We start from the raw sequence: 26789 nt of genomic DNA on the forward strand, positions 1-26789 counted from the left end.
CTGCACCAGTCCGACTCCCTTTCAGCGTATTGGAAGCATGCTGAGGACAGATGCTGTCATCAACCAGTCGAACCTTCTTTTTTTCATGTTCAAGGACGACCACAGTTCTGCGAAATAATTATTCATAATAAGCTAAACTGTCGGCACCCATAAATAGACTCTGACAGCTGTTATCACATGGCTGTAATGCAACGACTTCTTCGTGTGACTCTTTGCAGAAACAGGTTTCTGTTAATGAGGTTGACAGATCTAGTTCAACTTTCATGACGTTAATGTTTGTTACCTCCTTTTGCATTTTAACTTTTACCCCTAAAGCAAAAGACACAGGTCCATGAATGCACCACAAGACTGATGAACAGTTTTTATCACATTTTACTCTCATATAACAGCATGCAATTCCCAAATAATGTGCATTTTTCATTTATTACAACTTATCTAGTATACATGTAATGCTGCTCCTGCACTTTAACACATTAAAAGTTGTTACATCTCTGCACATTTTAAAGTGTGTAGATCATCTCAAATGATCACTTGGATGTCATTACTTGCAGTATTCAATGACAGGTGGACTTAACCTGGAAAAGGTCACCAATCCTTGCAGGGTGTTTTGTTTTTTAAAAAAACTGGAAATTAAACTAAAATTAACAGAAATGTTTAAATGTAGAACAGATGATGATATGGACCAGCGGTCTCCAACTCTCGAGAGCTACCGTTCTGCAGGTTTTACTGTTTTCCTGGTGCAATACTTGATTCATGTTTGTTTGTTCATGAGCCACTGATTTGGATGTCATGTGGGGCTCAAGAAGAACATTTCAATTTCAAGTTTTGTTCTTGACCCACATTAACACCAAAAGTTGCCTGGTGTCTTGTTTGTTCAAACTGCCTTGATGGATATTCCATACAGGGCAAAGGGCAAGATCTCAGTTGTTCTACAGAACATGAGTAAACTGTCTCCCAATTCAGGGTCTGCACACTTCGAAGTGCGGATTCGTCGACTGTAGACATCATTGCGGCGCACCAAGTGCTGTCCTAATCCAAACGCACCTTTGAATCCTCCCTTCAAATCGATACTTTGTTTGGCTCCAAATTAGCCTGAAATGAAAGCTACAAGCAATGCATCCTTCATAGCCCCTTTTGTCCCAGAATTCATTCTGCGCCTGATTGAATCACTAATGAATTTAATTACTTGTGTCTGACCAGAATTATTCTTCCCAGACATTAACATCAGCTTGACATCCTCCACATGTTTGTAATTTAGACACACAGGTAAATGAAAATAAATAAAATTAAAATTAATGGACCATTTTCTGTCATTTACATATATATTTTTGTGCTTTTTTGTGAAAGAATGACATCAGTAAATAGATAAACTTGGCTAATGTAGTTGCTAGGCAACAGAGGACTGGAGCACTATGGGTAATTCTTACTAATTTAAATTTCACTAACGGTAAGCTTACTTTGGAGTGTGCAGATGATGTAGGACACTTCGTAGCCTACGTAGTCTGCACACTTTAAAAGGTAGAGACCCTGAATTAGGACACGCATGAGCAGCTCTGATCTGAAGGCTGTTTGTAATGGGAAGCCTGATGTGGAAAAGCTCAAACTTTGTCTTGATGAATCGCCCATTCCAGGAAAATGAAAGCAACATATGATCACAAAGCTTTAATTTATCCCAGAGTGTTCGAAGTTGATGATCCATCTCATGGTAAACTGGACGGGAGCTCTCGAGGACGGGAGTTGGAGACCCCTGATTTCGTTGCTGCCTTGTTCACAATCCATGAAAGTACAAGAATGCTGCTCAGCTGCTCAGTAGTTTCTCTCTCTCTCTCTCTCTCAGCTGCTAGTAGAAATGAACTAGGAATAAAAGTTTAAACATCACGTACTAGGTGCATACGAGCTGTTTCAGTGCAGGGTCACGGGGCCTTTCCCAGTCAGGTCATTTTTAAAGTCACATGCATGTCTATGTGCCACAAGCTGGAGTACCTGGAGAAACCCCACCCCAGATTGCAAAAAATGTTTGGCTCAACTACGGCCCACATCTGCAGTTTTCTTTGGCTCATTTTTGGCTTTGATGCCATGAAATAGCTGTTCATCAGCCACACGACCTTTCCCCGTGGCCTGCAAGGGAGTTGCTGTAATCTATGTCCAGACCAACTCCTGGGCCACTTTTGGTCCAGACAAGACTCCAGTCCACTTGCAAACCAATAACTGACATCTGGACCACACCTGGCCAACGCAACACTCACCAGTGTCATAATGGAGCTTTAAATGCCAAAAACTACCCAGTGGAAGCCCAAACCTGTCCGCTACCTGAGATGTAAACATAGGGTGAACATGAAAATATCTATCCATCCATTTTCTTATTATTCCAATTAAGGGTTGCGGGGAAACTGGAGCCTTTCCCAGCTATTATTGTGCAAGAGGTGAATTATACTCTGAACAGGTCACCAGCCCATCACAGGACCAACAGAGTGACAACCAAGCATTCACTCTCACACTCAGTCCAAGGGACAAGTAACCAGTTAACCCAACATGCATGTCTTTGGTCGGTGGGAGGAAACCAGACCCATGCATACACGGGGAGAATATGCAAACTCTACACAGAAAGGGCCTTACGAACCTCCCACCCCAGTCAAGGCTCGAACTAGCAACCTTCTTTCTGTGAGGCCACAGTGCATATACCAGAAAACAACAAAGTATCTGAGAAAGCATAAAAAGTTTACCGACACTACCAATTACAAAAACCACAAATATCCACAGCAGAAGATTAAAACCACAAAGGACTGACTGTAAGGAAATTGCAAGATTTATTGTGTTTATAAACCATCTGGCAGATCATCTTGTATTTCATGACTTTATACTTGGGCAGTTTGAGTGTGGTTAAGGTGACTAAAAAATAAGCTACAATTATTAGTTCAATTAGAATTTAAAACATGGGGAAAAAAAACAGGGGTATAAACGGGTTGAACTTGGCCCCAAAATGTCTAAATTCGCCCCCGCAACGTCAAGAAAGCAACGTCTCTCCTATTTTTTCATTTTACCTTCACCTTTCATTACCGTTGCTGTGGTTTCGATGTAACATGACTTCTGCTTCTTTTTAACAAACTGACTAGCAGCACTGAAAGCGTCAAAACTTCATATTCTTGTTTTACAACAAGCTAGTCATAAGGTACCTGAAATGTTATCAGGTTGATCCCGTCCTGAGATTTACAGGAGGGATTTAATCACACTCAGTCTTACATGTCAAACTTCCTGTAAACATCCAAACAATGTTCCTAACAGAGCCTGCCTCAATATAAACAACCTTACTTTATAACCTATACCGAACAAACCAGATAAGGGAAACAATGAACTCGAAGGTAAGGGACAAGAAAAGCAAATCAAACAACTTATCTTTCATCCCTTATATATATATTTTTTTATTACACCTCTCCTCCCTCATACCCGGCTGCTCATTTCCTGTCAGCCAGTTTCACATCATGCTGAACTGCAACTACAGTTTAATACAACTGTATTTAAATTAATCTAAATTAAAGGACATATAAAGAAGGATTTTAATTGATTTGTTGTTATGAGAAGCCTCCGGAACCCAACGAGCCTTTAAATTGTTCGCATCTACTTCACATCACATTTTCTCTTGATTAATCCAGCCAAATTCCTGCTTAGTTTACTAGAAGAAGCAGTTTTGCAGATATTCTGATAGATGTCTTCATTTGCAGTGCAACACACACCTAAAACCTTCCACCTGCTCCATGCTTTGCCTTCCAAAGCAGCACAGTGCTTAGTAGGACCAACCAAGTCTGACTGATGTGAAGGCTTTATGAGCAGATGTCAACTGGTCCAAGAAGCCATCAGGTACCTGAATAATTTTCCTAATCTGTCAGTTATTGTTACTTAGAAAAAAGACTCTTGCAGCCATCAGGGTTTTGCATAAAAATAGCTTTGCTTTCATGTCACCTGAAAGAACTGTACTGGGTGAACTTAAAGGAGAAAGGTTCTTGAGATGAAAAAGGTTTTAGGACAGAAAAGTGTGGTCCAAGCATAAATCAGCATTCCAGCTGTTCACAGTTCGCACTGTAGAGTAGCAGCAAGCTGGTCTGACTGCTTCTGCTCTGTTAAGGTCCATTTAAACTCCCTTTATCTGCATAAACAGGTATTATTTTTCCCCAACAGTCTCATGGGTCCCTTACATTAGCATGGTTACATCTACCAGAATTCAGAGTTCGCGACTGACTTCCGATGTCGGTTTCAGACAACAGTAAATATGCTGTCAGTAGAGGAGATCATGATGATTTCCACACTCAAAGGGATGGAGGTTGTTGTGGAAATTTTATGTTCTGACTTAGATTTTCATATATTTCATGGTCCTAGCGTATATTCATTTCTGATAATGGCATTGTGTGCTTTCTGAAAAGGTCAGGATGAACTTAAGAACATGAGCTTAGTTACACAGTGTCTGCTTATTCCCCTTTACAGACATAGCAATGTGCAGAGATCTGACATGTCTGCATTCAGACATCTGGGATCTGATTAGTTAGAACACTCTCTTCCTTGAAGAGGGTTCCAGCTAACAGCAGACCTTTCTTGTTTGGAATAACATAGATTAACGGCAGACAATTGAGGTCCTTATGCGAGGGTAAAACGATGGTTCAGCCCAGGACTCAGGTAGAGCATTCCAGACTTCTGGACCGTCTCTCCACATTACAATTTGTATTATTCTGTTGTTTCTTATTCTCTGTTCAATAAACTTTGTAATCTTTTTCACTTCAGAACCAGACTCCTTGACAGACTTTTTTTTTTCCTACAACAGAGGTAAGCGCAGTAGACAGCAGTTAAATACATTGTGGCGGCTTCTTCTTCTTGGTTTCTTTAGTGGGTCACACATTATCTCTCTGCCCTCTACCAATACTACCCCCTTTGCATACTTGTGGTTCCTAGAGTCTCAAAGAGCCGAGCAGGAGGCAGAGCCTTTGGTTATCAGGCCCCTCTCTTATGGAATAAGCTCCCAGTTAGTGTTAGGGAAGCAGACACACTCCCCACCTTTAAGACTAGGCTGAAGACTTATCTTTTTGATAAGTCCTATAGCTAGGGATGGTTAGTATCCCTTAGTTATGCTGCTATAGGTTTAGACTGCTGAGGGACATTTCCTGATACACTGAGCTTCTTTCACTTTATCTCTCAGTTTTTTCCTTTCCACTGTTGCCAGTGTGCTTGCTCAGGATGGGAGATCTCCCATCCTGATACTAAGTTGAGTTGGATCCTCCAACTCAATCCTTCCTCAGGGACACTCAGGAACAGCATCCGTAAAATACGTGCCAATTTACCCGAGTGATGATTCAGTTTGTGGCGACCCCTCCAGAGGGACAAGCCAAAAGGGGAAACAGCTCTATATCAGTCTTATGCGTAGAGCATAAATAAGCCTGAAGATAAAGACTTCTGGACAATGGTCTTGTGTCGAGGTTCACCGCCAAGAACACCAGCAAGGACAAAATGAACAAGATCTGGACTGATGTCAAATTAGACACCATCCGTCTGCTAAGAACATCTGAGGTAAACTCAAATGTGTTATCCTAACAGTTTAACACCATGAGACTGTTAGAGCTGCTTCTCTTGTTCCGCCCTCACTGCCTCCAAACTGCTGGGGAGATGGATAACTATTTCAGATATGAGGCATGCTGCTTTCAATTTTGTGGTTTTTATTAGAATGTCACTCATGAGCCAGAAAGAGTAAAACAAGCATATCAATAAATTCATACATCTGTAGAATTACATAAAAATCATAAATCAAACTGACATTACACCAAATAAAACTATGGACTTGAACAAGCAAGCTGGCTGTCATGGTAAAGATAATGGGGAAATATGCTAACACTAGCAAATATGGACCATCTTCAGGACCATAAACCTCAATTTCTCAGCCTGAAAGTTCAGAAAACCACTTAAATTCATTTCCAAAGAAGAGTCTAGTTTTTTCTCTCCGTGTTGGTCCTGTGATGGACTGGCAACCTGTCAAGGGTACACCCTGCCTCTCACCCAATGACTGCTGGGAACGACTCCAGCTTCCCCGCGAACCTTGAAACAACAAAGCGGTTTGGAAAATGAATGAATGAATGAAAGAATGGCCTAGTTTTTGGTGTTTTTTTTAAATCTTGTTTTGATGTTCACATCACTTGCACCATTTTGAGCTCCTGCTTGCAATGCATTGACCCGTCTAGTGACCATTGACGGATGCAATTTTGTAAGATGCATTGTGGGTAATTTTGAATGCAGAAGGCCCTAATAAAGAGCTGTCAGCGCTAAATAGGGAATTGTGTAGACCAGGGGTATCAAATCAGTCCGCAATTCAGCAAGTTTTCTATGTAAACCTGCTCCAACACAGCTCTCTCAAATGAATGTCTTTCTTTAGAATGTGATAGGCTGATAGATCCATTTAATGCATTTCAGATGGGTTAAAGTAGGACTACATTGGAAACCTGCTTGATTCCAGACCTCGTAGAACCAAGTTGAATACCCCAGGTGTACACATTCGGACACAGTCAGCATGATCAAACTTGGGATTTAGACCTCTGACGCTCGATCCTGACAGTTTATTTGGGCTGTATCACACCCACGGACCGCCGAGGACCAAATTCACAACTGATCTGGGACAAAAATCTCATCCTTACAGTACAATCAAACATTAAACTGTAGGAAACAAAGGGGAGTTGGATTATAATTTGGTGGATAACAATTGAGCCAGATAAAACTGAAACAAGATACAGTTTCTGTTTTATTTCATCACAAAGTAAAGAAAATCTCAGGTCAAAGAAGAAAACAAACGTTATGAAGGAGGTTAAGTGTAAAGACGTCAGCCGGCTGTTCTGAGGGCCTCTGATTTCCTTCCAACAACAGCTTTGTTCACCTGTAAATCATCTCTGGCCTCCTTGGCCTCATGTTCACGTCCCCTTCCCGTGTTGTCCTTTCAGTTCGACTGATCTTTTGCCATTTTTTTTTTAAAAATAAAATTTTTCCTTTTTCTTTTCTATTCATGGTGCAGAATGGCACGAAAGTGCAATTTTGTTGTAACTTGTGTACATTGACCTTAAAGTCTATTCTAATTCTTCCTTCTGCTGCATGCTGATATTTTTGGAGGCATTCTTGATGCACAAATAGCTCATAAATGTTTTGTGTGACTAAATACAATGAAATTATAATAAAAAAAAAAAAAAAGGTATAGTCCTCTTTCCTTCACTTCCTTTGTTTATTCGGAGCCAACAGCTGCCTTTATTTCACCCATAAATCTCGCTGTCAGCCTCTGACTGGTAGATTGAGCAGACAAAATGGGCTCCAACTCCGAGCCCATAGGAGTTTGTTCCACGACATTACACCGCTGTTTGGAAGAAAGAGCTCCTCTTTCTGCACAGAGAGCAAAGAGGGAATAAATCCAGGAATGCCAGGCCTCCGTCTGTGCCATTTTGGGACATCAGCCGTCATTTTTATGATGCGAGTGAGGTCGTCACGACCACGGCAGTCCAAATCACTTCTAACTGGACTTTAACCTTGTGTCACTTTAGGTGACAGTTTACGTTACAGGATGTTATTACCTCCACCAGAGAGGTTATGTTTTAACCGGAGTGATCTGGATCACCATCTGCATCCAGGAATCTTTTGAAAGATTCCTTATCATTGCAAAATTGGACCAATTTTAGCATCTATGCATATAACTCTATAATAAATGGTCATCCATATACATTCCTGCTGTCCTGCAGGTTTTTTATGTATTTCTGTTCCAGCACACCTGTATACGTGGAAAACCTGCAAATTATGGCCCTAGGGACCGGCACTGGACACCCCTGATTTACATTTAGTTTTAATACTGCAAATGGCAAATAAACTGATCATAACCAAATTTTAATGTTGAAGCTGCAATGATTGCAGTTCATACCTGGATGGTTTTCAATGGGGAATAAACTACTGCCGGTCTGAGCAGTTCAGTTCTGCTCACTTGGATTCAAGCCCACACCGACCAACATGTGTGTTTAATGGATATCAGTTGTAAATGCTATTTTACATTAGAGCTAGGCGATATGACCAAAATGTCATATCAAGACACAGATAATTTTATATACCCATAATGATATACATAACGATATAAAATTGTTTGTATAAGCTTGTCTCAGCCATCAGTTATTTGTCAGATGTGCTTGGCAATGGAAGCAGTGATCTTCCATCTGCGGGAACTATGGCCAAATGACGTTTCACGGGAAAATGCCTGTTGCAGCGTTTGCGTCTGGAGTTTATTATGAGCTTTCGTCTCCACTTGACGCTACTTTTATAGCTTTTACTCGTTGACTCTATTCTTTATTCTGTATTCTTTATCCTGATTCTTGCACAGGTGATAAAATGAGTCCGTTGTCGGGACTGTGAACTAGTCTGTTGTCGGTTCCACGTTGGTCTTTTTATATCCAAACCGCGTCATGCAACAGAAATTCCTCCTCTTCTGAACAAGCTCATATGTTTCAAGTGGCTGGTCATCAATAGTGAATTATCCTGCTCTGAAACGTGTCTGCTACCGTCTTTCTCCATGTTTATTTTTATATTGCAGCGTGCATGCCGTAAAGCACATTTTGATGTAAAATACTGCAGTAAAGCACCTTATCGTGAGGTAAACGATAGAGTCTCATATGACTCAATCGACATTTTCTACTGTCCAAAGAATATATATCGTCATATCACCTAGCCCTATTTTACATATATAATATTTGACCTTAAATCTTCTGCTCCTTATTCAACAACACGTCCATCATGATGTATATGAATATAACAAGTCATAAAACAGTCAAAGTGCAGGCAAAGACAAATCGCTCCTTAAGAATGAAAGACACACCACGGAAACAGATCCCATTATGATGACCCAGTTGTCTATTGCTAATGCTTCCTTTGACTCAATAATGACAAAACTGTCAACACTTGGTCAATTTAAAGCAGCAGTTTCCTAATAAGCCTCATTTAATAATCAATCCATCAGTCAAATTTTATTTATAAAGATTTCATGCGAGTAGCACTAAGTGCTCTGAATAATAAAAACAATGTTTGCATGTTGAAAAGAATAAAATAATTTAAACACACACCTACTCATTATCACTCTCTCTCTCTCCCATCACACACACACACACACACACACACACACACACACACACACACACACACACAGACAGCTTGCATTGCAAAATAAAAGCATACATTTTCAGCTCCTTTTTTATCCTGAACATGAAGAATCATCTGGATTAATGGAAAAGCACTTCCTGTAAGCAGTGAGATGTATCCAGAGGAAAAAGACGTAAAACAGCCTCTCCTTCCCCTGAAAGTATGAAACATGGGCCCCTTTCCTGCTTTGATACGGAGTATGGAGGAGGCCCCTCAAGTAACCAGAGCTGCTTTGTGGATGGTGGGGCCCAGCTTTCAGAGGGAGACGAATGTGTCACTGCAGACATCCACCCATGACCTGCAGGCAGGCCAACAGGCTGGGAGGGTCCTGACAAACGAGCAGATCTTTGCATGAGAACACACACTGACACCTGTTTTTATACTCTCGTGTTGATCCTGTTGAGGGGAAGTTTCACTCTCAGCCTGGGAAGGAAACTTCTTTTCTCTTTTCTGTTTCACTCTTCACCTTCTTGACCCATTAGACTTTGAAATAAAGCATTTTCACATGTGTGGATTTGATATGTTCTAGGACCGTCAAGTGTGTTTTCTCAGGCTTCTTATGATACACAACAGCATCTGAACAATTTTTTCCAACAACTCCGGTTACTTTCAATGAGATGGTTGAGGTGAATGACATGCTCATATTTCCACACCAGTAGTAACCAACAGAAATATCTGACACTAAATGTGATTACAGCTTGTAGTTGGAAAGTCAATAAATTCTGATCAAACCAAACCCAATCGTGATGACGCAGAACAGCTGCTCTGACTGAGAACCTTAACGCTACATAAAGATGATAGAAGAGAAAGTTATGAATGTTGCCTCAACTTTAAAGAAATAATTTTCTAATTTTTACTCATGCATTTTCAAAGTGACTCCCTTACTAGTAAGGTCTATTGATCAGATCATTTTTAAAGCAGGTGTTTGTCAGTTTGCTGCTCTGCATCATTCAGGTGTGTTATACGATGCCAAGGAAGAAAGACATCAGCATAATCTCACAGAAGTATTTGTTTTAAAGGGCTAAAAAAAATAATTGCCAAACTATTTGAAGTTCATCGTTCTGCAGTGAGAAATCGGGGCTTGAAGTGTTATCAGACTTGTTATCAGACTAAATTACTGCAGAAAAATAACAAACCAATCAGAAGTTGGGAGCAGTTTGGAAAACGTTTGTTTTGGAGATCCAGCTGCAGCGCAGACTAATGCTGCACCACACAAAGTTGATCAACAGCTGTGAAGGTAGGCTACTGAACATCAGTTTGGTTGGAATGGAGGGTAAGTTAATCTATTTTCTCCACATATTTTCCGACACTGTTTAGTGGTAGAAGTTTTCCCACCAGTCTATGTGTGAAGAACTATGAAGGTCCGACTGTGTACAGTCAGAAATTACAAGCCCTCCATTTAAAAAAGATAAATAACATCAAGTCATTTAGTTGTTTACCATTGACGGAGCGTGTAGATGAAGGAAATGTTCAGAGACATCATCATGACGTTGCTGAAGTTAAGATTTTGATCGATTGTATAAATAAAGGGCAATTCTGCTACCTTGGGACCTTGACCACACTATCCCACATTTATCAAGGAAATTTCAAAAGCTTCAGGGCATGAACACTTTTGTTTTTTTTTTTTGTTTTTTTTAAAAATATTTGTGAAACCTTTGATTTCTATCCATCCATCTTCTGCCGCTTATCCGGGGTCAGGTCGCAGGGGCAGCAGCCTAAGCAGGGAAGCCCAGACTTCCCTCTCCTCTGTCACATTTGCCCACTCTGCGGGGAGATCCCAAGGCGTTCCCAGGCCAGCCGAGAGATATAATTCCTCCAGTGTATCTTGGGTCTTCCCCAGGGTCTCCTCCCAGAGGAACGTGCCCAGAACACCTCACCAGAGAGGTGTCAGAAGGCATCCTGACCAGATGCCCGAGCCACCTCAACTGGTACCTCTACTCCCAGATGACCAAGTTCCTCACCCTATCTCTAAGGGAGAGCCCGGCCACCCTGCAGATGAAACTCATTTCAGCCGCCTGTACGCGAGATCTCGTTCTTTCGGTCACACCCCACAGATCATGACCATAGGTGAGGGTAGGAACGTAGATCGACTGGTAAATCGAGAGCTTTGCCTTCTGGTTAAGCTCCTTCCTCACCACGACAGACCGTCACAGAGTCCTAATTACTGCAGATGCCGCACCGATCTGTCTGTCGATCTCACGTTCCATCCTTCACTCACTCGTGAACAAAACCCATAGATATTTAAATTCCTCCACTTGAGGCAGGACCTCACTCCTGACCCGGAGACGGCAAATCACCCTATTCCGGCTGAGGACCATGGTCTCAGGTTTGGAAGTGCTGATTCTCATGCCATCAACTCGGCTGCGAATTGCTCAAGCGAGAGCTGGAGATTACGGCTAGATAAAGCCAACAGGACCACGTCATCTGCAAAAAGCAGAGACCCAATACTGAGGCCACCAAGTCGGATCCCCTCAACACCTTGGCCATGCCTAGAAATCCTGTCCAATTCTGTCACTGGAAACAAATCTGACTTACTACTGGCAATGTGAACCAAGCTCTGACACCTGTCATACAGGGACTGGACAGCTCGTAAAAGGCAGTCCAGTACCGCATAGTTCCGGAGTACCCCCCCACAGGAGACCCCGGGGGACACATGTAGACTGGTTGGGCAAACTCCCATGCCCCCTCCAGAACCCCAAAGAGGGTAAAGAGCTGGTCCACTGTTCCATGACCAGGACGAAAACCACACTGCTTCTCCTCAAGATTCGACTATCCAATGAATCCTCTGCTCCAGGAACCCTGAATAGACCTTACCAGAGAGGCTGAGGAGTGTGATTCCCTTGTAATTGGAACACACCCTCTGGTCCACCTTCTTAAAAAAGGTGGACCACCACCACAGTCTGCCAGTTCAGAGGCACTGTCCCTGATGTCCACGCGATGCTGCAGAGGCATGTCAGCCAGGACAGCCCCACAGCATCCAGAGCCTTAAGGAACTTGGGGTGGATCTCATCCACCCCTGGGGCCTTTCCGCCAAGGGGCTTTTTTAACCACCTCAGCAACTTCAGCCCCAGAGATAGGAGAGTCCATCCCTGAGTCCCCCAGCTCTGCTTCCTCATTGGAAGACATGTTGGTAGGATTGAGGAAGTCTTCGAAGTATTCCCTCCACCGACCCACAACATCCCGAGTTGAGGTCAGTAGCTCCCATCTCCATGGTACACAGTATTGACGGAGCCCTGCTTCCTCCTCCTGCGTCACTGGATGGTGGACCAGAATTGCCACGAAGTCGTCTAGAAGTCTTTCTCCATGACCTTGCCAAACTCCTCCCACGCCAGAATTTTTGCCTTGGCAACAGCTGAAGCTGCATGCCACTTAGCCTATCAGTACCTATCAGCTGCCTCCAAAGTCCCACAGGCCAAGAAGGCTCGATAGGACTACTTCAGCTTGATGGCATCCCTCACTGCTGGTGTCCAACGAGTTCTGGAATTCCCGCCATGACAAGCACTAACGACATTACGGCCACAGCTCCGGCTTGTTGCTTGTGTCGGAACACTGCCCACTCTGACTCAATGTCCTCCGCTTCACTCGGGACATAGTGGAAATTCTGCTGAAGGTGGGAGTTGAAGCTTGCTATGACGGGGGACTCTGCCAAACGTTCCCAGTAGACCCTCACAACACGTTTGGGCCTGCCAGATTTGACCGGCTTCCTCCCCCACCATCTGAGCCATCTCACCTCCAGGTGGTGATCTGTTGACAGCTCCGACCCCCTCTTCACCCGAGTGTCCAAGGGATGTGGTCGAGGGTCCAATGATACGACTACAATCGATCATCAAACTGTGACCCAGGGAGTCCCGATGCCAGGTGTACATATGGACACTCTTATGTTGGAACATGGTGTTCGTTATGAACAATCTACGACGGGCACAGAAGTCCAATAAAAACCACCATTTGGGTTCAGAGGGGTGGGGACTATGCCTCCCAATCCCTCCCCTCCAGGTCTTACTGTCGTTGCCCACGTGAGCACTGAAGTCCCCCAGCAGAACAATGGAGTCCCCAAAAGGAGCACCCTCCAACACTTCCTCCAAGGACTCCAGAAAGGGAGGGTACTCTGAACTCCTGTTCGGTGCATAAGCACAGAACCACCCGAAGGCAGAGGGAAACTACCCTTTACTCCAACGGGGTAAACCCTAACGTTCAGGTACCAATTCGGGGCTTAATGAGAATGCCCACAGCTGCTGGGTGCCTCTCATCATGAGCAACTCCCGAGTGGAAGAAGGTCCAGCCCCTCTCAAGGGTAATGGTTCTAGAGCCCAAGCCATGCGTCGAGGTGAATCCAACTATATCTAGCTGGAATTGGCTCCCTAGAGCAAGTTTCTGCAGCCGGAGATCGGACTGCCAGGGTCCCCGCCTCTTGCTGCCGCCCAGCTCACATTGCACCCCACCCCTGTGGCTCCTACCACAGATGGTGAGCTCACGGGAGGTATAGATGATTTATTTATGAAAATGCATACAAGTCTCATTTTATCTATTCACGTATAATTTGCAGAGACCCTTCTCAAACTTCCCAGGAATGGATGAGCCATCAATGCAAGTCAGTGTTGTTGTTTCACATTTGGCTTTATCCTTTCACCAAAGCGAATCATAACTCTGGTGAATTAGCACATGTTTGACACATGCCATTCCTGACACAATGCATTTATCTGGCCCTCAGAAAACAATCCTCCTCGGGGCTCCAGCAGCGTAGGGGAGCAGGACTTGAACTGCCGAGGTCACAAGACAAGCAGCTCTATCACCTGAGCCCCTGCCACCAATCCAAGTTTATGGAATACTCAGAAAAACTGATAAACCAACTAGCTGCATCCGAGATTCTTTATGCCTCTGTTACCATGTTAAACGGTAAATTCCAGACAGTAAACATGGAAAAAGAATCAAGTATGACTTGCTTGGAAGCGTTGCAAGAGGAAAATCTCTAAAAAGCACATGGCAGGATAGTTTTAATTTGAAAAGCTGCGTCTTAGCTGCAGCAAATCATCAGAAATGCCACATATTCACTGTCAAGCAGGGTGGTGGAGGGATGATATGCGGTTGCGCTAGAGCAGGCATGTCCAGCTCCGGTTCTCGAGGGCCATGTATCCCTGCTCCAAACCACCTGACCACTGGTGTCACCAGCCATTTTTTCTGGGTCTTTAGCCACAGATGTTTTGAGTCTAGCCCCAGTAGACAGAACCAATGCAAGCCACTGTACATAGATAAAGCTTCCATCCGCTCCACCAACCCGGTCCGTGGCTCCGCTCCATTTTTTTCTCCTCAGCTGCAGGCTCACACACATAATCAAAGCAATACTACAACACAGAGTTGGCTGGGTTTGCAGTGGGATGGAGGCAATGAGTGGCTAATCTAGATGCTCAGGACACATGCAGACACAGTGGTGTTTACAGCGCTGTGTTAACAAAACTGCATGGCCACTTTAAGAATGGTCAAGCTCGAAAGAGGAGAGAGAGACACACTGCATGTCTGCTGCATCGGGAGCAGAGGATGTTAGCACTGAGAAGTTGCCTGTTTTGCTACAAGCTTTAGCAGACCTTGTAGCAAACACCTCAAACACCACAAAGCGGTGTCCATTTCACTGCTGCTAATAGTTAGCCTTTATCCTGTTGGATCTGGTGTGGTTCGTTAATTTTCCCATCATTTCCACATAACTTTGTTCTATAAAACCCACCAGCTTTTGTTCCTGCCCTGCTCTGCTTAAAAGGGAAGAAAAAATAAAAATCAATTCCACTTGATCATCTCTGCCATATTGTTGCTTAATGGCAGCTTTGCAAGCAGAAAGTACGCCTGCATGACCCTAAAGTGCAGACTACTGATCTTGGGAAAACTAATTGGGAGAAAGAAAATGTTCGTTTCTGTGTAAACTTTACCTTTGTGCACCATTTAGTGGAGCTGATCACAGTTTCAATTAAACTACAAAAACTACTGAACCAAGACAGACATCAAGCAATAATTTGTCACTGAGGAAAATGTAATAATGTGATGTTTTTTCTTTTTTCCTCTCTACTGCCCAACAGCATTAAGTCCCTGGGAAAGTAATGAAGCTCTCTTGACTGAGCATCCGGAGGATTGATGTGGACCACTTTCTCTGGCTCACAGATGAGCTCTGTAACAGCCTCCACCATCTTTACACTAAACCTTGCTGTCAGGCACAAGTTATTTGATTTGCAGAGCAGTTTGGCATCCTGACTCACATGTGGCTGGGAGATTCAATAACTGGGGCTTTACACATTATAGTTAAATGGGTTCATTTGGCAGCCTGAGCTTGTTCCCCCACTGTGCGCCTCCGACGGGAATCTATAGGACTCATTCTGTTGCATTGACTTTCAATCACGTTTCCCCACCAGTTGCTGGTCGTCGGCCCGCTGCAGGGCAGGGTAAGAGTAACCAGGCCTCTGCAGCCAGTGCACAGTGGAACGGATGCATGCGGGTGAAACGATCCTGTTCGCGGTCACTGTAATGACAGCGCGCTGGTGTTCGTGCAGTAAATTTGCTCGCCTCATTCTCAGCTGTAACTTTCCCTGTCAGACAATATTGACTTACTTGAAATCATTCAAAGCTGCCTGCCTCTTTAGTGAGGTCACAGTGTGCGACCTAAGCTAAAGCTGCTGACAAAATTATACACTTGGAATTGTAACCATCAGTCAAACATGATCTTAATGGCAACCAAATGACGCTGAAATCCTATTTAAAGCAGGAAAGTGTCAGACAGCATAATTGCTTTGAACTTTTAACGAGTTAGACATCTTATACAGTGAAACTTATAGACCACCATCATGGAAATATGCCTTTACCTCTAAGTTAGACGCAAAAAAAAATCCACCCTGCAAAAATCACAAAGCAATTGTATCGCTGCAGGTCCATCCCACGGTCCGCGTTGTTGAATGGAAACCTCAACAATTCACACGAGTATGAACCTTCCCCTCTATCAATCCTGAATCCAAGTAATATCACTGTCTTGTAAGACGGACTGGGAATAGTGTGCAAACCTGCTGTTGGGAGCCAGCATTAACAACACACACACCATCTGTTCCATTACTTTAGTGAAAGAAAGGTTTCAGGTCCATCTGAGCTACAAAAAGAAAAACAGATTCATCTCCTTTGGAAAATATTATTGGGCCGCCGTGGCTGTGTGTACACAAGATCCGCCTGCTGCCAGGCACATAAACACAGATGAGTTTTTACTGTCTCTGGCTGCACTGCAGTACAACTGGGAACATTTCCTGCTCTTCATCGCAGTCGTTTTTTTTTTTTCCTGTGTGTCTACTGCAAAAAGCATCCACCTTTATTCAATGTAATGAGTCATAATCGTGTTTTAACACATTTAAATTGGTTAAATTTTCAATGCAACAACAACAGTGGCCACCGGCAACATCCAGAGGATACAAATTTTTAAAGAAAAGATTAAGCTGCTGCATTAGGAGCAGGAATATCCAGATGTGGTCCTCAAGGGCCACAATTCCACAGGTTTTCCATGAATCCCTTCAAAACACCTGACTTGAATGAATCAGTCACTGTGCAGAACTTCATTGGCTGTTGAATCTATTTAACCAAAGCCAGATGTGTTGGAAGGATACATTAAAAACCTGCAATACAGCAGGTGTCCAAAGGTGTCCAAAGTTGAGGACTGACTTTGGACATCCCTGATGTAGAGCGTGTCTTGCCTCATATTTTTAACCATGTTTGATATTCTGAACTTTATACCCAGACAGTGATACCCATTCAGCAAAACTAGAAACCAGGGTGTCTGTAAGATGATTTTCCCTTTTTCCATATTTACCTTGAGACATTCGCAACCATATCCATTTTAAAACATAACTACTTCCCTTTAAGAGCTCACAGCTGAGCGGAAATCAACTGCTCTCTGATTGGACAGTTTGATTACTCACCATCCAATCAGACTGAGGTATAAAGAAAATGACAAAATTCGCAAATGCAACCTAAGGTTCTTGCACGTAGTTTTGTGCTTCGCATCTGTGAACAGAATCTTTACAAAGCAAAACGGTTTCTGCAAATCCTTTACTTGCAAACATTCACTTACAACTGCAACATATTTATGACTTCACGTTGAGCCTATGATCCCATCCCTGACTGGTTCCAGTTAAAGGTGAGAGTGGTCAACCATACTCTAAGAGTCAGCTTCACAGTGAACACTTCAGTTTTTAAATGTGCAGTTAGAGGACAGTCGACAACACGGACGCTCCTCTTGTGGAAAGACTTTGCCGCTATCCATTTCTGTTTAAGTGCATCTGACCCAAAACGGTACATATGGTACGTGACTGCAGAGCATCAGTCGGTTCACACAGAGAAATGGAGAAACCATGTACTCTGACTTAAATATGCATCACCTACAGTAAAGTTTTTGACAAATATATGTGAAAGTGTGCTACCAAATTCACATGAATCATCAAAAGCTAAGAACACTTTCCCCATTCTGGTGCCATGAGACAAAAGCAGAGTTTCAAGGTTGTAAAGTTCCATAGTGCCACTTTAAATGAAATGAAAATTTCTTGTAAAATATGTTTTAAGGGCATGTTTGTAGCTCTCTGTCTCCTAACGCCTGCTGCTGACCTACAGCATCTTTCTCTCCGTGTTGCTTTTGGAGCAGAAGTTGCACGAGGGAGGAAGACTCATTAAGGTGGCCTTGACATCAAACAGCAAAAAGAAATAAGTTACTATGCTTCAAGGCCAACAGAGAGGCGTGTGGAAAAGGGCAGAGAGGCCATGGGAATGGCGGAATACAGAGGAGACGGAAAACCGTATGAACGCACATCTCAGCACCGGTAAACAACCCCGTTCTGCCCGTGAAGCCGATGAAGATTGAGCCATTAAAACTGTCATCATCGTTCTGCTCGAGAGGACAATCGACACCGACTCGCACGACGACAAAACCATCTCAACCTGTCTGTCTGCCATTTATCATTGTTAGGATGACAGCTGTAGCACTCCCAGTATCCCCATAAAATCCCCTGAGTGTGTGCGTTTCTAAGAATTCCTCCGTCTCAAACTGTATATTTCACAAAGGAGGCGATTTACAGTGAGGGGAGGGAGATCGGGGAAACACAAGAGGCTGTTGGAAGGAAGAAAGTTTTATCTTGGCGGAGGATGGGTGGCCCGAGGGTCGATGGTGTTTTGTGTTCCAGATGATTGTTGGAAAATGGGCCGTCGTCTAGAGCTCTCTGCACACTAAGAGGAGCCTGTATACTCCTGTATATACATTTACATGTGTATGTTCTCCAATACTTGGTCTCCAGATGCCTATCAAAACAAATTTGCTTTTGCGCACACACAGCCGCTTGTCTGCAGAATTGGTTTCTTGCATGCATGCGTATTTTTATGTTTCCAGACCTCGAGAGGAGCCCGTCCAGGCCATGTAGCAATGAGCACCGAGCGCTGAGTCAGTGCATTAATGTCACGGCAGATGTATCCTCCACCCTGTCCCCTGGCTCTCACGGTGAGCCCATAGAGACGCATTCAGCAGCCGCCAGCAGCACTTTGCATAATGAACCTGGGCGATAGCCTCAATGAGGCCTGATGGCGATGAAGCAGAGAGAGAAGGAAGGAAAAGCAGAAGGAGAGAAACTCAGTGGAAGGAGTCGTGGAATATAAAGATATAGCTGGGATGGAGTGATGTTGGGGAGCTAATACTGGTGTGCACTCATATGAGCAAATGGCAGGCCATTACTGACAAACAGTCATGTCGAGCTCAGACACCTATCATTACCCTGCTGAATTTATTATGAGCTACTCAGGGGAAAAAAAAGAACTACTCCACAGCCAACTAAATCAATGACTGTAGCCTCGTCGGCAGCTGAGCTCATGGCACGTGTCGGCCCATGGCACGCTTTTAGAGCTCTTACTAAATCACTGTGCTGCTGCTGATGACGATGATGATGGGAGACTAAAGCAGAGGGGCACCTCATTAACACTCCACATCCATATATCCGAGACTTATAAATAATTAGTGATAAGTCACTACAGGCAACCGAGAGGGTTGTTAGCTGGAAAAACAAAAACGGTGATTCATCTGCATCGAGGTCACTGATGCATCGAAGGGCTCAGTTAACGCACGTTTTACTTCACAGCTGATCGCATCCAACTTCGGCTTCACTGCAGCATATTTCATAGATTTAACTCCATTTTAATGTAGTTATTATCGCTCATGTTCAATAAATCACACGTACTTTGGGGCACAGAAGGCTGAATGGATCGATAAATTCAGCTTGAATAAAAGTAAATAAGATGAAGATGTAAAAATGGTGCTGCTGAATTCTCCATTTTTCCTGCTTCCTGTCTAAAATGACAACTTAGATAAATTACGTACATCTTTACAATGGTTAAATCACCTGGTGAGGTGTTCTGGTCACGTCCCTGTGGAAGGAGACCACAAGAAAGACCCAGGACACGGAGAGATTATGTGACTTGGTTGGCCTGGGAACACCTTGGGATTCCTCCTGAAGAGTTGGCAAACGTGGCTGAGGAGAGGGAAGTCTAGGCTTTTCTGTTTAGGCTGCTGCAACCCAACCCCGAATAAGCGGCAGAAAGTGGGTGGAAGGATGGATTACACACTCAACCACAAGGACTGAGTGTGTAATCTCTAAACATGACATCAAGAAATGCGTTGCTGTATCAGAGTTCATTCACTTGGAACACTTAATGATAAATGGTTAATTCCCCCTAAAAGATAACATGTCGATTTCTATTAAAAAAATAAAAAAAAAATCAGAGGATTGCAGCCTTGTTAATGTATTAACGGTTAAATTAATGTCTGATGAGGAACTGTCTGAAATTAGAAGGTAAAACAGTGAACCTGGAGAGTTTTATAGACGTCATACCCAGGTAGATAATTCAGGAAGCCACTTGCTGATAATAAAGAATGATACCTCAATCAATGGTCAGAACCAGCTTACAAATATACCTTAGAAACACCGTGAGAATCCAGAAAGAAGAGAAACCCAACATAATACATAAGAGGGAATACTTCACTATAAACCCCCTTTCATCTCCATGGAAACAGCAGGACCTTCATGATTAATCCTAAACAAAGGCAGAGTCGTAGGAACTGATGCACTTTTAACATCTGGTGGTTAAAAGTAAAAACTACGTGGAAATGCTTGAAAAATTGCAGTTCCGCCTTCATCCACTAGGGGCTCCAAAACAGAGCGAACCCCCCATAGACTCCCATGTTAAATAGACCAACTTCACAGCAGAAATAAACATGTTTACAGCCTGGTACAAAAACCCATTAATAAATTTAATAGGTCAGGTTTACCTTCATAACAACTGTGGGAAGAGTGAAATTTTTTTTTATAACTTCTGGTTAGAAGTAATTAAATCTCAAATTTTAGCATAATTAGGGGTGTGTCCTTTTGATTGACAAACGATATCCCACTACAAAAAAGCAGAGTGTAACACAACTGTGGTCTTTAGCCGGTTAACAGCATGACTTAGCTTTACCCAGCTACCTCCATTAGCTGGTTAGCTCCTGTTAGCTCGGTTAGCTACAGGCAGGTCCATCACCACACTCACAGCACCCTCTCAGCTCCACCTCTTTGCCCATTTTTGTATTTTCCAGGAGAGACATTCGCATGATGCTGTCAAGATGGTGTAGCGATCTTGGCCTCCCAGGATTAAAAACATTCAACTGGATTAAACAATAGTTGTTATTTCTTTCTCTGCAGTAAGACTGATCCACACAGGACGAGTAGAGAGTGACCATTTGACCCAAGAGGAGGGGTGACACCCCGAGATTTACACCTTTACTCCCTACAGAATGCAGCTGTGTCAACACGAAGGATTAAAGCACATTAACAATTTATGGTCGCAGGTCGGGGGAAATGCCGAGAGTCGCATCTGACCAAACCCTGGTTCTTGTCAGAAATAACACTTCTAAGCCAAAAGACGAGACTCCAGGGCACCAGAACAACCCCTCCCCTGACGGAGAAGGAGACAGAAGGAATCCAAACTTCTTTCCCCAATTGAAGGAACTGATCTAACTTAGTCTAAAAGACTGTGGTTAATTGTTTTGGTTGAATCTCTTATTTTCAATTATTTTATCTTGATATGTAATGTAATTCTTTGAACTGATCACACACACACATTAATCATGAACACTGCAGTAAATAATTGTTGAGTATGTTTTCCAAGCTTCAGACTTCTCTTAAGCTACTAATATGAATGAATAAAATGTGAGTTTTCTTTTTTTAGGATCACCCAATGAGGACGAGTCATGACAATTAATTAATCCACCTTTAATAAAAATTACATGTAGCCAATCTTTTCATGTGTGAAAGTAATACTATAAAATGCTTTCCTTCCCCAGCAAACGAGGAGTCTGCATAACTCTGAAAGAATGTGATTTGATGTGTATTGCGGCAGACAAATCAAGGAGTTGAAAGTATCCTGTTCACATTAATGAGATGCAGAGGGAAGGAACTAGAGCTGACCTGATTGGATAAGGTTGGTCAGCTTCTGACAGAAGCAACTCATGATTGGCTGGAAGTTCGAAAGGCGGGTCTGTTTAAATTAGACTGGCAGACCAACTTCCTGAGCTTTTTCTCCTCCTGAGTTTTCTTTACTTTTTCGTCTCCTCTTAAAGTTTCTGCTTTTCTTTTGTCCTCTGTTTAATTCCTTAGCCTTTCGTCTTCTTTTTCTTTTTGTTATTTCATTATAAGTTTTTACCTCTCCGTTCTTCCGAACGGGAGAAAGTACAACAAGTGTTTATTTGTAACCAGTATTTTTCCCGAGATCAGTAATTAACTAGAACCGTAGCTCCAACTTTTTCCATTACGTCTTTACACGTAAAATCTGGAACTATCTATTTTTGGGACAATCTGGATCATCATCACACCGCTCTGGAACTCCGCTGAATGGATCCAGAAGGCCAGAGTAGCTGCGTAGACCTACATCTTCTGACGCTCCAGGGATCCAATTCCCCCGGAAACGCGCCGAATAGGGGACCAACCACCCGCTTCGACCCACACTCCGGATTCAGCGTTCAAAGTAGGATCTGATAGCGCTCTGACATTTGTGATGTCCCAAACCAGTACATCAAATTCTAATTAAATAATTAAATTCGAATTCTTATCCAAATTTAGAATTATTGAACACGTTCTTGTCAAAGATTTAAGTAAGATAATCATCCCGATTTATTTGCTTAATTCCAACCAGTTTCTTCCTGCCTCCATCTCATTTAATTAATCTCAGCGTTCTTTATTAATGTTATAAATGAAATTCCATGTTGACAAATTCATCATACCATCTCACCAATAACATCTCTCCATCATTGCTCATTTTCACTGCTGTATGTTTACCATCATTGTAAATAAATATGTATAATCAATTCATCCGTTATTGTCATAATTTCTGAATGCACGATTTCTGGTTCATTCGTTCTTAGGATTTACTCCTTGGAAGTGAGACTGTTTATTGAATTGAGTTTATTTCAGGTGTCTCATCCGCCTGAATTTTAAGTTAATTAAAGGTGATGAGTGGTGCTCCGAGGTAATTAATAAATTCATAATTTGTAGAGGCTATTCCGCTACAATGGCTACGGTAGAAACTGCCAAATGAGCGTCACTTCAGCTCTTCAAAAACCATCTTTTATATACAATCTCTGGTCCTACAGCCACTTCAGACAGGCATCTTTGTAGTCATACGACACCTTGCTTGAATGGTTTTGCTTGGAGTGGAGGAATGAGCAGGAGCTCTGAAGAGGAAGGCGATTTTTTGTTTGTTGCTTTCTCATTTAATCACTGGGTTTTTGAACTGTGACTGGAGATTCTTGGTAGAGTCTTTTAGCCGAGTTTGGATGCTACATGTTAGGACTGCTGCTTCCTAGTATGTGCAAAGATAAATTGTACTGGATAACTCATGCTGCTATGATGTTATTAATCACTGCCCTTTGCTATCCGTTGTTTGTTTGCTATTCTGATTGTTTTATCGCTTGTCGCATAGCAGATTACCCCAGACTCCTTGAAGCTATTAGGTTCCCAGTAACCATTTACCAGTCATCTTCAACTAATTTCACCAATCAAAGCTGATTATTGAACCAACAAACATGTTACATCACAGATCCCTCCTTACGAGAGGAAAATTAAATTGGAAAAGAATGGTTGGGGTCACACGATCAGTTTATCAAGACAAAGACAGAATAATGCCAAAATAAAGATTTAAATGTTTTATCACTGTGTGATATTCTGGTTTTCATCACTTCTAACCCTCTGGAGTCCCACCGGGTGGTGGCCAGTTAGCATGTTATGAGCAATAGCATGCTACCCTCACTGTTCTTCAGTAAATGTCGATATTCTCAAAAAGCTTTTTCTGTTTTCAGCTTCCTGTTTCTTTAAGTCATTTTCTAAAAGCACCAAACGAATGGTGCCCCTCAGCAAACAAACTCGCTGTCATTATGTTCCCATTAGCTGCTCGCTAACTCTGCACCTCCAAATATTATCACGCCTAGAAGCTAATGTTATGACTGTGATTATCATGATGTTTTGAGGTCCTGGAAACACACACACACACACCAGAGCTGGAGACCTCATTCAATTTCCTTCCCTGCCGTGAAACAAATCAAGAACCAGTTCAGCTGCCGCCTCTGAACACCTATTCTGCTTCCCAGCAACAACATTAGCGTGAACTCTGGGCTGGAACTGGCTGGGAAACTGTCATCTGGGGCTGGAGTCAATTAGTGTAGAGGACAACCTCCTCACATCTCAAATGATTATCCCCCCCATTAAAAACCCTCCGGTTGATACTCGTCTGCCTCAGTGGCATCTTAGGTTTGGTGTAGAACTAATTTACATGTATAAAAGCGTGAGAATGAGCCCTTCATGTTACGCAGCTCCTCAGTTGCTCGATGGGAGCTTGTTGTACATCACAGCACACACGTTAAAACAAACAGCTTGCTTCCACCGTTTGTTTCCCACCTGTTGAAATAAGACATTGTAACTGCGATAACCAAACATGGCTGGGCTTGTTTAGGATACTCACCTAACAGTTTTGTTTTCTTAAACATGTTGAGGAAAACCCTCCATGAAGACCCTTGAATGCCGCTTCTGCTCAATGTGGGGAGGTTGTTTTAATTAATATGAAATATTTTGAAATAAACTGAGCACAAATAAGTAAGTTTGTGTTTGCTCAATTATTTCTCCCCTTTAATGATCCCAGCTGGTGTTGTATTACATGTTGAACAGCCTTGATTAGTCACCTTTACGACGCAGTGTAACTAAAAAAGGATCACGCTTCTGGGGAATGAGCGGTACGATTAAACGTGTGGGTAACTGCCTCTACATGTCTGGAGAAAAGAAAAACAGATCAACACAAACACCACCTACTATCTGTCCTGGAGGGATGATCATTTGGGCTCGTTTTGCAGCTACAGGGGCTGAATTCACTAAACATGCTTACATGAACAAAACTCTTCACTGGGTTATGATACCGATCACGTGTCCTCTTGTTCCAATCATGTCGTACATTTTACATGCAACACATGTTCGAAGTGAGTGAATCATTTTGACGTGGGCAGAACTGTATCCGTCTGGGCTTACAGAAACAGCTGCAGAAGAAGAAACAGGGACTTCCTATGTAAAACGCCACTGCGTCTGTATTTATACCGTGGTCAGTGGAAATCCTAATGCCGACTGGCTGCATTATTTACGTATATTCACAGGTAGTTCAGCAAATTAAAGCTGGGGTAGGTAATCTTGCTAAAGACATTGTTATTTTACTCTGGGTGAAGTGGTTCCTTGTCCTGATAGTAGTCTTTACAATTTAGTCATAAACAATAAGAAATAGAGTTAGACCCCTCAGTTTACTGTAAATCTGTAAAAACTGACCAATCCAAACGTTCAGGCCGAACTGAAGTTGTTTATTTCTTATATTATGTAAGTTTCTTCTCCCGGCTCCCCTCCTCCCCCTCCAGCAGGACATACCTGATAGCTACACCCTGCATATAAATAGCAAGTTAGGATGAAAATACAAACTAGTGAAGAAGAAACTTAGAAGACAAACGTGGTTGAGAAAATGCAGGAAGGATTTCCCGACCCGACTCGGTTTATTTGCCTCCTCCTGCTAAACAGCCGAGAAAGAAAAAATCGTTGGTGGAAAAAGCTGCAAATAAAAAAGCCTTGGATCATGCAAGGAGCAAAACCAGAGGGGGAGGAGCCAAGACAGGGGGACACTTTCACATCTTGCTAGCTACCCAACATTACCTACCCCATCTTTAAATCAATGTTACATCAGTCTGTCATAGGCATCACCACAGCAAGACTGCACATCGTGGTGTTCTAGTCTGTGTCATGCATTAAAATCGTGTAATGCACGGCTCCTCGTTCAGTTTCTACCCCCAAATAATTTCAAGCAGGGAATTTCTTTGTTCAGTCAGATGATTCCCACATTTGGAATAAAGAGTTAAATGCAGACTGGTTGGAACGATGAGGATAACGCGCTTCTCTCATGGGAATGTGTGGATGTGTGTGGAACAAGGAGATAACAGGCCGTGATGGTGTAACACTCGTTAGCCTTTATTAGCCCTTAACACACACCGAACTGAAGATGTCACGTCACAGCCGCCACGTCATCGCGCTGTGTCCGTGACCATGGAAACTGTCAACACAGTCTACATCCCCCTTCTTAAATTCACATGCCTCTCTTAGTGAAGAAAACACTTTGTGAACACTGTAAAAATAGACATGTTGGATACCACATGCAAACATAAAACCCCACGTATCCCAGCATACCCTGTCTGTTTTCGTTTTTGTCTTTTTTTTTTTTTTTTTTTTTTTTTAAACAGACACAGATATATGTATAAGCAATGGCCAACAGGCCACACAGCAGGAACAGACTGCAACATCAGAAGTGAGACGGGGCAATGTCAATGTACTTGAGAGGCACAGAGGTAGTCCGTCACAAAGTCCTCATAGAGAGAGTTTGGCCTGGACACTCTGCCTGAGCGGGTAACAGTCACAGGCCCATGTGTCCGCGACACGGCCGGTCCCACAGTGACACGTTGGGGGCTCGGCGGAGGCGCGACAGCAGCAAGAACAGGTAGGTCATCCGCCGTGGCGTCAGGGACATATGTCTCAGGTGTTTGGAGAAGGTGACGCCTGTTTCTGACGTATGTCGCATCCCCAGCCTTGACTTGGTAACTGTTGGGTTGTGACCCAGGTCCCAACACAGTCGCCAGCCTGTCAAATCCCCTAGGAGTCTGCATTCTCACTGTCTGCCCAGCATGCAATGGAACCAACGGCCTGGCAGATCTGTCATAATAAGCTTTCCGTTTACAACCTGCCCGAGCCAGGGCAGCCTTAACCTGCGTCTCCACTTTAGGCGAGTACATGCTTGTGGTCATGGGGATGAATGCCCTTGTGCGTCGAGAGAACAAACACTGAGCTGGAGACGGCAGTCCGTCCCTGGGCATGTTGCGCAGGCTGAGTAGAGCTGCATCTATGTCTGTTTTGTCTCGTGCACACTTCTCCAGCAGATGTTTTGCTGAGCGCACAGCCCTCTCAGCAAGCCCATTGGACTGGGGGTAGAAGGGACTGCTGGTGACATGGTGG

This window comes from Telmatherina bonti (assembly GCF_933228915.1).
Source record: "Telmatherina bonti genome assembly, chromosome: 20".
In the NCBI taxonomy this organism is placed as follows: Eukaryota; Metazoa; Chordata; class Actinopteri; order Atheriniformes; family Telmatherinidae; genus Telmatherina; species Telmatherina bonti.